The 13614-nt window shown below is 40.5% G+C and overlaps 1 protein-coding gene across 16 annotated transcripts in view; it reads right to left on the reverse strand.

Moving 5' to 3' along the window:
• The window catches only part of EPB41L3 (erythrocyte membrane protein band 4.1 like 3), a 237465-nt gene that overhangs the window by 93746 nt on the left and 130105 nt on the right, over nt 1–13614 (reverse strand). For 3 of the 16 annotated variants that reach the window (XM_087438852.1, XM_087438853.1, XM_087438855.1), the window contains one exon: nt 1234–1372. The exons of 11 other annotated variants lie outside the window; for them this stretch is intronic. The gene's annotated coding sequence lies outside the window, so the exon portion shown is untranslated. The remainder of the gene's footprint in view (nt 1–1233; nt 1373–13614) is intronic. 2 more of the 16 variants (XM_087438851.1, XM_087438854.1) reach the window with 1 other exon arrangement.

Genomic DNA, 13614 nt, shown 5'->3' on the forward strand with positions numbered 1-13614 from the left:
TATCAAAACTGTTAAAGAAGCAGAAAACCAGGATCATATCTCAAAATATAAACATTTCAGTGCATTTCACTTTAAAATCTATGTATAATCCTTATAGATATAATACATGAAAATAATCACCAGCAAGTAAGTTGCCATGTGTGATCCTGGGTGACTAACTTAATTTTTTTAGTCTTCTAAAAAAAGCTAACAGCTCTGTCCCCACTTTCACCATCTTCTTCCAACTTCCTTACTACTTAAACATAAGGAGTTTTTACACAAATGTAGTTGTAGTATATACATCTCATATCGATGCACCCCAAACTTTAAAAGGTTGTCAAATACGTGTTAAAATAGGAATCTTTCTAAACACATGACATTAGCTCCTAGACTCTTTATACATGAAATAGAAAGGAAAAATTAGTAAAGGAATATCCCAATTTTGAGTTTCAGTGTTATTATTCTAGTCATGTAACCATTTTGCACCTGTTTTTGTCTTTAACTCCATGACTCTTCCCTAAGGCAGAGAGCCAGCTATACAAAAGCAGAAAAAAATGGGAAGTGCATAGAGCCCATCAACCACCTATCAACTATTTAAATAATAAAATAATCCACCATTATTTTCTACCTAAGAATATACAAAATATAATACCTTACCTGTCATACAACACATAAACCACAGAACTTCAAACCTCAAATAAACTCCTATGCCCTTGTCAAATATTTCCTAGATATATTATTTTTCCCAGCACTATATGCATAATACAATGAAAATCATTGCTGTTTTTTGACTAATTTTAATAAAATAAAACCTTCATTGCTGTTGAGAGATAGTAAAGTAATAAACCTTAAAAATGTAAGACTTTTTAATTCTGGAACCTCACTAGAATCAATATTTAATTCCACATATCTGAAAGGGCCTAAGTTCATATTGTACCTACAAGTAAACAGTATTGACAGCCTAGATCAGTAAATTCAATTTCAACACTTTTTTTAAATAGTCGTCTTCCCTACCCACATGCCAATATAAGCAAGCAATAAACTGATTTTTAAATGGCAAACAATTAAAATCATAAGCATCTAAATACAGTACTTCTAACTTTAACTCTTTATTTTAATAATTTTATAGTGTGCACCTCCAATCTTATACCCAAATGCCAAAACATTTTTTTTAATTAGATTTTCATGATATTTACATTGCTTTGGTTTTTCTTTTTCTTATAGTTATTCCTTGCTTTCTTGCATAACACTTACCACTTAAAATCGCACATTTTCCTTTCCAAGTCACTAAAAATGACTATTTTCCAATGCTTCCTTCTCTTCTCCTGATATATTCTCTTTGGACTAAACGTAGGTGTCACTTATTTCAGTTACTGGAAGTAAACACTATCGCCTGCAATCCAAACAGAAAGCGATATAAAATGCTTATGCTTAGCTTTGGCTTAAACTGTGTCCTTTCTTTATATGAAATACATCTTATTAATTGTGTTCTGCTTAGGCTAAAAAGGTTTAGATTCCTAGAAACTCCAAAGCCTGTAAGTTGGGGTAAGGACATTCATTAAGTATGCTGCAGTGATGGCAAGAGGACTCCTTCATCCTTTCAAGAAACACAGAATGTATTTCCTTATGCCTCTCTCAGGGACATATTTATTAAATGACTACCAAAAGAAATGGAAATGAGCTTCAATGGAGGCATCGAGCAGGTGTAAATGACATCATAATCACAATTTCCAATTCATTTCATCTATAAACAAAATGGTCATTGTCATGCGTTTCAGGCTTCTTCCTTTTCAGCTCTAATTTTTTATTCCATAGAAGCAAGAAAAAAGTCAATTTATCCTCATCTTTTCCACTTTTTAGAAACAGCAACTCTAAAATCTCCATCTCCTGACTAAATGACTGTTAAATTAGCTTCTCTATTCGAATTTACCTACCTCTCTTGCTGATACAAAAATTCAGTGGTATTTTACTAAAAGACAAACTTGCGACTTAGTGCAGGAAAACGCTTCATATACATCTGTCATTTACATATAAAATAAGATTCCTACAGAATAACAAAGTTCTTCATAAAAGAAAAACCCTTCGTACCATTTACCAGCCCACAGGGATGTAGGACTACCACCGACATATATTTTTTAAAAACAAGCTTTTCTTTTTCTTTTATATTTCAAATATAAGTTTATAGGAGAAGCGAGGCTAATAGACCTATATACACTCAGCTTAAGTATTTGTGACTACTGAATACTATCCACCAGTCCACTAAAAACCATCAGTTTCAAGCAAACTAACACTCCCTGGCCCCTCAACTGGATGCCTCCTATTTGCATTAAAAGAAAAAACAAAAAACCTAGTATCATCCATCTTAAAAAAAACATAAGGAACCAAATCATCCTGCTCTTGGTCTCACATTCCACTCACCCCCATTTCTACCCCTACTTCTTTCCTATTCTTTAGAGCCATGCTTCTGGAAAGAATTTTCTTCCCATGCTGTCACCACATCCTCCTTCCCACTCAATTATGCAGCATATCCCCCATTATTCTACTAAACCTTGCTAAGGTTACCAACGACCTCCCTATAAGCCAATGCGTCCTATCTGACACTGGGCTATATCCCTTCTCATCTTTGAATTCTCTGTGTTTTTGATGCTCTCTTGATTTTCCTTACACCTCTTCTGGCTACTCTTTCTCATTTCCCTTTGCCTCTTCAGAGACCACTTCTCATATTCTATTTCTGACTTGGCAGTTCTTTAGGAGTCAGTTGTACTCCTCAAACCCTCTTTCTTGAAGAGCTCTTCCACTTTGTTTCAAATATAATGACAATTCCAAATTATAAGTTCCTCAATTTGTGACCTCTCTGAGCTTTAAGCCAGCCCTGGTGGGCTCGTGGTTAAGATTCGGCGCTCTCATCACTGAGACCCGGGTTTGTTTCCCAGTCAGGGAACCACACCCCCTGTCTGTGGGTTGTCATATTGTGGCGCTGCATGTTGCTGGGATGCTGAAAGCTGTGCCACTGGGATTTCAAACACCAGCAGGGTCACCCATGGTGGACAGGTTTCAGTGGAGCTTCGAGACTAAGACAGAATAGGAAGAAGGACCTGGCCACCCACTCCCGAAAAAATCAGCCATGGAAACCCTATGAATAGCAGTGGAGCATTGTCAGATATAGCGCCGGAAGGTGAGAGGATGGCGCAGAAAGATGGAACAGGGTTCCACTCTGCTGACACAGGGTCACTAGGAGTCGGAATTGACTTGATGGCACTAACAACAACTGAGCTTTAGATCCATATACACAACTCTACTTCTCACCTCTCTTACCTGGCTATCTCAGAGGCATCTAAAACTGAAGATTTCTCCATCCAAACCCTTGATACCCCCATCCTCCCAGTCCCCCAATCTGCTCTACTTCAGTCTTCCCCATTTCAGTAGGTGGGCTGCCATCTGTCCAGCTGCAGGGATCGGGACACCACCTCTCTCCTTACTCCTAACTCAATCCACTTCGTATCTGTCAATTTCACCTCTTGAGTTGTGTTGAAAGAAAGAAGGAAGACAGGAGAAAGTTCTAGGCAGAGATTACCAATCAGGCAAAAGCAAAACAGTGTGAAAAATCGTGTGCACTTACTTGGGTGAGGGCATGTAGCCAGCTGTGGCTGGAACACAGGGGGTGTGTGGGGAGTGATGAGAGGCAATGAGATGAGCCAGGTAGAAGTCACATCTTGCAAGGCCATCTGGACCTCACTAAGGAGACTTCATCTCATTACACAGAGACCTCTCTGGCAGCCACAAGGATGACTTACATCAGAAGGGTCAGCTGGACTTTTCCATTGTTTTGGCTCAAAATTAGACCAAATTAACAGACCATGAAGGCCCTGATGGGACAGCAGTGAACCAGTTAGTCCTCAAAGCACAAACAGTGGAATTCAGCCCTGGTCATTATGAAATATCTTTGAAAACTTGATAATAAAGAATTGAGACGGTAAGTGTTTGTGACCAGCAGGCAGGGACAATTCTGATAGTTTTTTTCAAATAAGCTTTTTGGCCATACTGATTTCAAATCTTATAAGCCAATATACCAACTCCAATGGAGTAGGCTGACTTTAAGATTATAGAAGAAGCAGAAAGCTGGAATTTTTATGTAGACAACATGACAATCCAAAAATTACTTTCATAATGACCATGGTAAACCTGCAGGGGATTACCAAGATCCATCAATATGGAGACAAAGATTTCATAACAGCATTGCACATCTACAATTCTGTGCTCAGAATTTAAAAAGGTAAACAAGACAAAAACAAGTAAATAAGGGCATAGTCACCTGCGTCAAGGACTGTGCATTCTGACAGATTAACCTGAGAAGCAAACCCACACAGCACCCATGGTGCGAGAACTAAGACAAGAGGAGGGGGCTTTCAGCAAGTCTGCGAGGGCAGGGAGGGCTTCCACAGGGATAATCCTTGTTTGATGGAGAAATAATCACTAACCTTCAGTCCCAAGTTAAATGACTAGTTTTAAGCTTTAGATGCAATTAAAAATCACAGGTGACTTCAGGAAGATAAAAGGGAAATCAGACATAAATACAAGCAAGGGGAGGCACAGGATGGGCAGAACCCTGATGGGGCAGGAGGATGAGAACCAGCCTCAACTCTGCCACGTGCTCTGTGACCTCGATGGAACGTGGCTTCCCATTCTGTTCTAAGAGTCTGAAATTCTAGGATTCCTGAGGACCAGAGACACAGCTGTATTAACAGCATGAAATCTAAGGACACTTTGTCCTCTGAGTGAAGTAAAGACAGATACTAACTGGTCTTCCTGACCACCTGCAAGGGCAGAAAGCACCTGGAGCCGACCGTCGCCAGCCCTCTAGCGAGAAAGCCGACCTCCCATCACCGCCGGCACCATGAGCTAGTGGCTCTATTAAGGTTTTATTTAACTCACAGAAGCAATGTTTTACCCAGATAATCTGAAAAAGCTGAAGGAAACACTGTTTAGTTTATGTAATACACTGGAAAAAACCTAGTTTATTTTCAGTAAGCTTTTAGCTTTTCTTTTTAATCTCAAAAATGTTTGGATCTATGTGTGAGCAGAAAAATTAACAAATACAGTTTAGAACATAGACAGACATGGTGAGTATGAGTATGTAAGTGTCTACCTTATCAATATGTATTCATATTTCCAAATCCAACTGGTGCCAAATACCAGGGTATAAAATTCCATATACCTTTGAAATACCAAGACTATTTGGTTGTTCCTATAAGCCCCCTAAAGACATTTCAATAAACCAAGGAAGCGGCTGGTTCTCCCTCTGGAAGAATGGGGGACTTATGTTAGTGATGGACTTGAATAGAGTTCAGTGACAGCACTAACAGTAGGAAAGGCAGGGTTCCTGAGGGGACAAAACTACTTGCAAATTAAGCCTGTAGAGAGAGAGAGAGTGGCAGAAGAACCAACGCAAGTTCTGTTCTAGGACATTTGCATTATAATTACTCTGTTAAAAGCAAAGAAGTTTCCAAAATGGGATTCCTGAACTCCAGAGGTTGGGGAAGGGAACTAAGGGTCTGAGAGTTTCTTCTGACGTTTTAAAGGAAAGTGTACGTTCAGCAATGGCAGGGCTGCACACACTAATCAAGTTTCTTTGCTTTTGGTTGGAAATGTACAGTTAAGGTTAGAAATACAGGCTACATCATTTCTTCATTCGTCACTACACTCCTTCAACAAACATCTCCTGAATAGCTGTTCTGAGGCCAGGGTATACATCAGATAAAGACACACAAGTCTCTGCTCTAGTGGAGCCTACATTCTAGTTGAAGGAGAAAAAGAAAGAAAAAATGTCAGCTACAGGTAGATGCTATTAGAAATCCAATCTCAAGTAGATGGGTGGCTGCTTACATTGAGTGGTTAGGGAGGGCTTCTCCAAGGAGGGGATATTTGAGCAGACATTCAAATATGGCGAACAGTGCCATGTAAAGATACAAGAGGAGTTGGGATAATACCTTCCAGGAAGGCTAGTTCCCAGGCTCAAGGAGGAAATGAGCTTGGTGTGGTCAAGGACTGAAAAGAAGGGGGAGGTAGCTGGGACCCAGGAGGTGTGGGGAAGAATGGTACAAGATGAAGGAGAAGATGGGAGCGGGGTCACATCCTGTGGGTCTTGGTAAGCCAGTTCATGAAGCTGGATTTTATTTGAAACGCAACAGAGCATTTTAAAGTGAGGAATGATAGGGTCTTATTGATGCTTTTAAAAGACCACTCTGGCTTCTGAGTGGAGGAGCAAGGGTTGGAGCAGGGAGAGCAGTTAGCAGGCCATGGCCACAGTCCAGGTGAGAGAAGACACCAGAGCAGGCAGGAGGAGAGGAGAGGGAGGGGAGTGGGCCCTTCCAGTGCCATCAGAAGCTCTGATCAGAGCTTTGCGAAGATTGGAAATGGATCGAGCTGTCAGGCAAACTCGCTTACTAATGTTAGGTCTCTTATAAACATAGGGATCCCTAGAGATGAGAAGACTGCAAATGATGCCTTCTCCAATCGGCAGGGAGCCCACCGACAAACAAACGTCGCCTTCCAACCGTCATTCTCCCAGGTGGTGCTCTGTCACCTTTAACACAGGAAATCATCACGGAACCCGACATCAACAGCAACCATTCTTAAAAACATCTCATTCAGATGAAAAGCAATGCTTGGCTTTATTTATAAAGAACATATTTTTGTGGTCTAAGTGACAGATCCAGACTTCCAAAAAAAAGCAAGCAGACTAACATGAAAAGCTGTGGCCTTCTGGTATAGAATGTGTTTCTAGACTTCATCTGAGAACCTAACTAATGGCTAACTGGCATCTGACCTATAGGCTTGTTTCACACATCATCTGCCAGAGAATTTTAGTCCCCACGAAATTTTATCAGGATTACCACCACTCAGATGCTATCATTATTGGTAATTGCATAAGTGCTAGTCAAGTTTCCACACAGTCCACACAAGAATCCTGCTGGTGCTATGAAACGGTTTTATTTAAATGTCTAAGTGGTGCACACATGAATCTATCTTGCCCTGGGCTGGATTTAGAAAGAACCACCTCTAAAAAAGACACAGGGCAGTGCTTCCCCACAAAATATTTACATGTTCTCATTTTGACTTTTTATGTATGATTCAATATACAGCAAAAATACTTTAAAGAGCTATTCTTGGGATCGGAAAGTGCCAAATATATATATTTATTTTCAAGAGTTAACACAAATACCTGAATTTGTGTACCGTTAACACAAATACCTGATAGCTATGTTTATAGCAGTTGTTAGTGTTCCCCACCATTGAAACTGAGTTCAGAATTGACTATGACTTGATTTCCCTTAGCCAAAGGCACTGCCACAATACTCTTGAAGTTTCAAGCAAAAAATTAAATCAAAAGGGAAATTTCAGAGCACCAATGAAATACATAAGAAAGAGTAAGGTGTTCAATCCTTATGTCAAACTGAATCCTGGAAAGCGTAAGAGAATAAGCTAAATATAGCAACCAATCTTTCCATTTTCTGTTAACCATAAATCACTCTTGCTAAGGAAGAAACTGTCATTATGCCTTCAATGTATAGATCATAATTCAAACAGTATATTTCCTTCTTAACTACACTCCCCACAAATATTACAAAATACTGCCTTAGTATTATGAACTTATGGTGAAATAACCATAAGTTCACCCCCAACCACCGTGAAGTGCCTGTCACCCCCACAGGACAGAGGAGGACAGTGAGTTTAGTGCATAACTTACCTAAGGTCCTATAACAATAAGCACAGAGCCAACAATTACATCTGAGTTTCTCCCTCCAATAACAGAGCTCTTTCTTTCACACAAGTTCTGCACGTTGAGTTCACCAATAAAATCTGTTCTTAACTCCTTATTCCTCTTTCGGAACTGGAAAACTTTTCAAAGTTATTGTTTTCTATGATCATCTATAACTCCATATTTTTAATATGCTACCTTACTCTTCTACTTGACACAAGTCAAACGTTAGTAAATTCAAACTTCTATAAAATTATATTTTGTTCTAAAGACTATTTTCACTACTACTTACTTATCTTTAAAATATATATACATAAAACATCATGATACTAGTTTATTCCTTTATAAAAAGAGGTTTCTAATCTAGAGTGAGCCTTCAGGATTCTGTCCACTGCCATTTTATTCCCGGAAAACAAACAAAAATTACCACTGTTGTTTCTAGAGAAAATACGAACGGTACTGACTCGGCTTCTAGATTCTCAACAATTTATGACTCTCCACTGATTGTGGCTTTAAGCCTCAAAAGGACAAGCCTAAACTGCAGTCAGTTCCAACTTTGAAAGTGCTATTAGTGGAGGGCCTCAAATTGACAAGAAGCCAGTAACATATGTTTCAAGTCATAAATGTCCAACTCCACTGTTTCAAATTTTCAAGAATTCCATGGCTAAAATCAAAAGAGGAGAGAAAAGGAGATACCATATTTCCTCTATCTTCTTGGCCAATTCCATTTCTCAGAAGAACTTATTAGCAAAAAGATATCTTTGGCACCTCAATGCAGGAGCATATTTTTCTCTTACCTAACATCTGACTCTGCATCTGTGAGAAGTGAGATGTGAACAGAGAGAGTGAATAAATTAACACAGTCAGACTGTACAGTCATTTACACCCATAAGAGCTCTCCGGCTCTTTCTGGAACAGGTCTCTCTCCCACAGAGCCATACATTTTAAAAATAGGGGAAAGGTTGTGGCTAAAACTTCCAACCTTTGCACCTTAGTGAGGGGCAATCTGCCCTCTGATATCTGGGGATATCTGGCCGAGAGTCCATGATTCCAGTTTCTCTTTATCGGTGTCAATACTACAACGTTGAGGACAACAAGAACAAGAAGAATGGCTGTCTCATAAAGACCCCTTGGGGGCTGGCCCAGTGGCGTAGCAGTTAAGTTCGCGTGCTCTGCTTTGGCAGCCCAGGATTTGCAGGTTTGGAATCCCAGGCACAGACCAACACATGGCTTATCAACCCATGCTGTGGTGGCGTCCCATATACAAAACAGAGGAAGATGGGCACAGATGTTAGTCAGGACCAATCTTCCTCACCAAAAAAAAAAAAAAAAAAAGACCCTAGAACAAATACCTGTGTTCTCATTCTCTGTCTGTCCAGGAAAATGTTGCATATAAATAGAGGATTAACAAATAAATGAATGAAAAGTTTGTGTTTCTGAGTCTCAGGAATACAAGATAGTACAGGAGGTCTCACTCATATCTAGGATCTCTATGAATTCAGATGAACAGCAGAACACAGATCTGGCCTGTCCATCCCCTGTAACTGCACCCAGGTGTCAAGGCTCTTCTCTCTGTGATTAGCTCCTAACAGCAAGCTTCATGCAGGGACCCAAAACTAATCACCAGAAGGACATCTAGTGAGAATGAGAAAGCAAGCAAAAGGAGAAACAGACCTTTCAAGGACCCAGGAAGGTAAGCTGACTGCAAATATTTGCCTTTTAAAGGAGTTCCAGGTATTGAGTCCTCAAGACTCACACAGCAGGAATGACGTTTGACCAAATCAATAAAGAAATACAAAAAAGGCACTTCTATTACTTACTAAGAAAAAGAAATTAAATATATGGGAAAATTCCAGGCATTCTACTATTGCTTCCATTTAATACTTACAAAATCATACAAAGTAACCATTATTGGTAGCCTAGTCGTCATTCAATATATAAATTATGAATTTATATATTCATCAAATGATGAAATCTATCAGCCTCATTTAACATAAGCGTGCCCTAAGTCACGTTTACAAAGGATGTCTTGGGAAATCAGATCCAATTCAGGCTGACCCTGAGTCCCTCGGCTGTCTTGTGGTATACTGCGCTGAAAGAAACAAACACAAATTAATAGCTCTCAACTCTACCCACACAGAATGTGCTATATTTGATCAGTTTCCCTTTTTAATCCTGACATTTTCTAGGTCGTTTCTGTATTCCAAAACCAAATTAACAGAATTTGGTTTTTCCCACAGTTCCATATCATGGAGTCTTTGCCACCCCACAATTAATTAACTAAGCGTTCACAACTCTTATCACAACCTTCACAGAGAGAGGAAATGGGAGTTCCTCTAGCGTTCTGGATCCTTTTATTTAGACCTTGGGGTTTTGACAGGCTGTTGAATTTTTTCATCCTTCAATACAAATGTGAGGCCAAGCATTTAATTAATTATTTGTTTGACTGTAATGCATCAGCTTTTATCTCTATGCTAGTAATGGATGAAGACTACAAAGAATGTTCTTAAAAGATCTCAACTGGTACAAAATGAGCTGCTTGAAAATAGTGCCCCATCAAGTTCTCTGATGGTGCTGCTAAGAGGATCCCTACTCCAGGGCTGTTCACTGCAAGGGTTCTCCATCTGCACCTCAAATCCTCTGTAATGAAAAGCTTTAGGAGTCCTGCTCAGCCACTGTCTTCCCTCCTGCCTGTGAGGTGACTCAGTAGATAAAAACAAGCGGAGGTTGGAGGTGCCTTCAGATATTCTGATTATGGGGGTTGAATTTCCCACACAGTGTACTAAAAAAAAATCACTGAATGGCTACAGGTTGTGATGTCATTCTTTTTCTCTAATAGGCAACTAAGCCAATAAACAGCTCTTTCAATTTTTAAATCCACCTATTTCCAGTTCAATGGGAATTAACTTCAAACTCTACAGACAAAAATAAATTTGAATAAAAACTGACAGGCTGAAATGAAGTTCATCTTAAAATATTTTTATAGGTTTTTTTATGGCCTAGGTTTTTTTTTTCTTTTAATTTTTTATTTATTTCCCCCAAAGCCCCAGTAGACAGTTGTGTGTCATAGCTGCACATCCTTCTAGTTGCTGTATGTGGGACTCGGCCTCAGCACAGCCAGAGAAGCAGTGCGTCAGTGCGCGCCTGGGATCCGAACCCGGGCCACCAGCAGCGGAGCGCACGCACTTAACCGCTCAGCCACGGGGCCGGCCCTGGCCTAGGTTTTTAAAAGAGGTTTAATCACAGTAAAACCTGCTTCACTTCCTATGTCGATAAATTTTTTAATTACTGTACTTTTCACAATGAAATTAGTTTTAAATTCTTTAACTTCTCTATTTGAAATGAAAGCAAAATAAATCTGTCTACCTGGAAGCTTTCTGTGTAGTTAAAGAACCCACACTAATTCCTTACTTTAAAACTCTTCTGCTCAGAGGGGTCCTCAAACAGGCAGAGAAAGGGAGTCTGCTCCCCCAAACTAGACTTTGCCAGAGTCAGGCTGAGAAGAAGAGAAAGGTAGCAAAACAAGGGTACAAAAGCAAAACAGACCAATAAGAAGAGAGGGGGATGCTGGTCCTAATACATTTACCAGGAAGGAGTCACACAGGGTTAGGACAGAATCAGAGCTCCCCAGACTCCCACTGGTGTTTCTGATCTAGAGTAGGAAAAATGAAGGGACAGAGGAAGTAGACTAAACTGTTCCCCAAGAGCAGGGAGCTAATGCTTTCTGATGGAAGGGATGGGCTATCACAGAGGCCATCCAGTTGGAGAGGGTAGCGTCCCCAGCAACCCTGGAGAGGCTGCGGAGTAAGCCTGGGGTTTTCAACATGCAGACTCATCAGGAGAAGACATAGCTAAGTGATCAACTGAAATGTTGAGTGATTTATCTCTGGATGGTTGGCTCTCTCCCTGTTTCAGATTTTCTACAAAAGTATTATTTTTATAATCAGAAGAAAACAAATTAACAAAATATTTTTTCTTAAAGATGTATTTGTCACTTCTTTAAAATACTTTCAGCTAAGTGACAAACTAACAAAAACTTCTACACACTCCACATTAAGTCCCTTCAGTGAATCCTGCAGCTCTACCATCAAAATACGTCCCGAGTGTGAGCACTTCACACCTCCACCACTACCCGCCACACCTTCACCTCTACCACTGCCACCTCACCCAGCCCATTATCCTCGCCTGCCTAGTTACTCCAGTATCCTCCTAACCGGTCTCCTTGCCTTGGCTCTTGCACTCTCTGTAGTGTGTACCACACAACAGCCAAGTCAATCCTTTTGGAATATAAATCAAATCATGTCATTCTTCATTCAAAATTCTCTAACGACTCTGCATCTCACTAAGTAAATTCCAAAGTCCTTATATCTTGCCTCAAAGAATGCTCCACAAATGCTCCCTCGTCTTCTACTTCTCTCCCACTTACCCACTCTGGCCAGCCTCAACGACTTCTCTACCATTCCTCTGAAACAGCAGGACACTCCCACCCACGGCCTTCACACTTGCTATTCCAGCCTGGAATGTTCTTCTCCTCTGGCTCATTCCCCCGCTTCGTTCATGTCTTTGCTCAAATTTACCTTCTCACGGGGGGCCTCCCTGTCAACCCCCTCCAGTTTCTAGCCCTCTCTTACTTTGCTTTTTACCTGTCTCCTCCCACTAGAGGCTCCAAACCCCATGAGGGCAGGGATTATTCTCTGATATATTCACTGCTACATCCCTCTTGTCTAGAATAGCGTTTGGCACAGAGCAGGTGTTCAACGAATAGTCGTTGAATGTATGGACTCGCTTTGAGTCTTCCGGTTCTTGAACAGTGAGTGTCAGGCACTTAACAGGCATTCATCAGGGTATGTTTGCTGAATCAGGACACCCATCTGCTAAATTCCTGAAATGCTGTTTTTAATTGTGTTGTCCATTTCTAGTTAATTTCTAGGCAAAATGGCACTATTATAGACATGTTTATCGAAATTCTTAGAATCATTTTTCATAGGAGACAGCCCAACCTAGTGAAAAGAGCGTGGGCATCGATGTCAGGCAGATAAGAGCTGAAATTCTAGCTATACCACCCATTAATTGTGTGTGCTTGGGCAGCGTGACCTCACAAATCTCAGGTTCTTCATCTTTAAATGAGCCAACATCTACCTCAGAAGGTTACTGTGAGGACTAGAGATGATGCATATAAAACATATGGCATGTAGCAGATCCTCAATAAACTATAGCTATTACTATTGTTGTTGTTGTTTTTCTTATTAATTTCTCAGAACGTTCTTAAGAAATTAACCAATGTGAACTATTCTTTAATAGAACAGGAGGTGGGACAAAAGTCTAGATTTAAAGAAGTCTTGGTCCACCAAAGGAGAAAGGCATATCCGGGTCTCCAGATCCTAGGCCTTAAGAACTGTCGCAGCTCACGCTCCTTGAGTCCACCTCTAAGGACGGCCCCCAGATGCATGGAACCTGCAGGGCAGTTTGAATACCGGGGCTGAATAAGGCCCAGCCCCAGTGCACCCTGGGAGCAGCTGGGATTAAAAGTGCTTGTACACTAATATGTTACCCCCATCTCACGCAGAACGCACCAGCTCCACCAACTGTCTGAAAGAGGAGCACGCCATTCTGTGTAAAATCAAAAAGGCAAAAAGTGTCTATTATCCAGAAAAGCACTTTAAACAACGACCCATCCATCCCACGTCCTGACCTCAAGTCCCTTATAGTATCTCCCTTCTGATGAGGCTTTGCTCATCACAAGCTCATATACTCCTCATCCAAGCTCAGAAAAAACCACAGAGCAACCAAAGGACATGGAAAACATCAGTATGAGATCCAAGAAGCATAATATAACCTACTTAGCTTATACTTAGCATTAAACAATTCGGGATGAG

The sequence above is a fragment of the Ceratotherium simum genome, chromosome 14, assembly GCF_057802395.1.
Source record: "Ceratotherium simum simum isolate JZ-2026a chromosome 14, ASM5780239v1, whole genome shotgun sequence".
Classification (NCBI taxonomy): domain Eukaryota; kingdom Metazoa; phylum Chordata; class Mammalia; order Perissodactyla; family Rhinocerotidae; genus Ceratotherium; species Ceratotherium simum.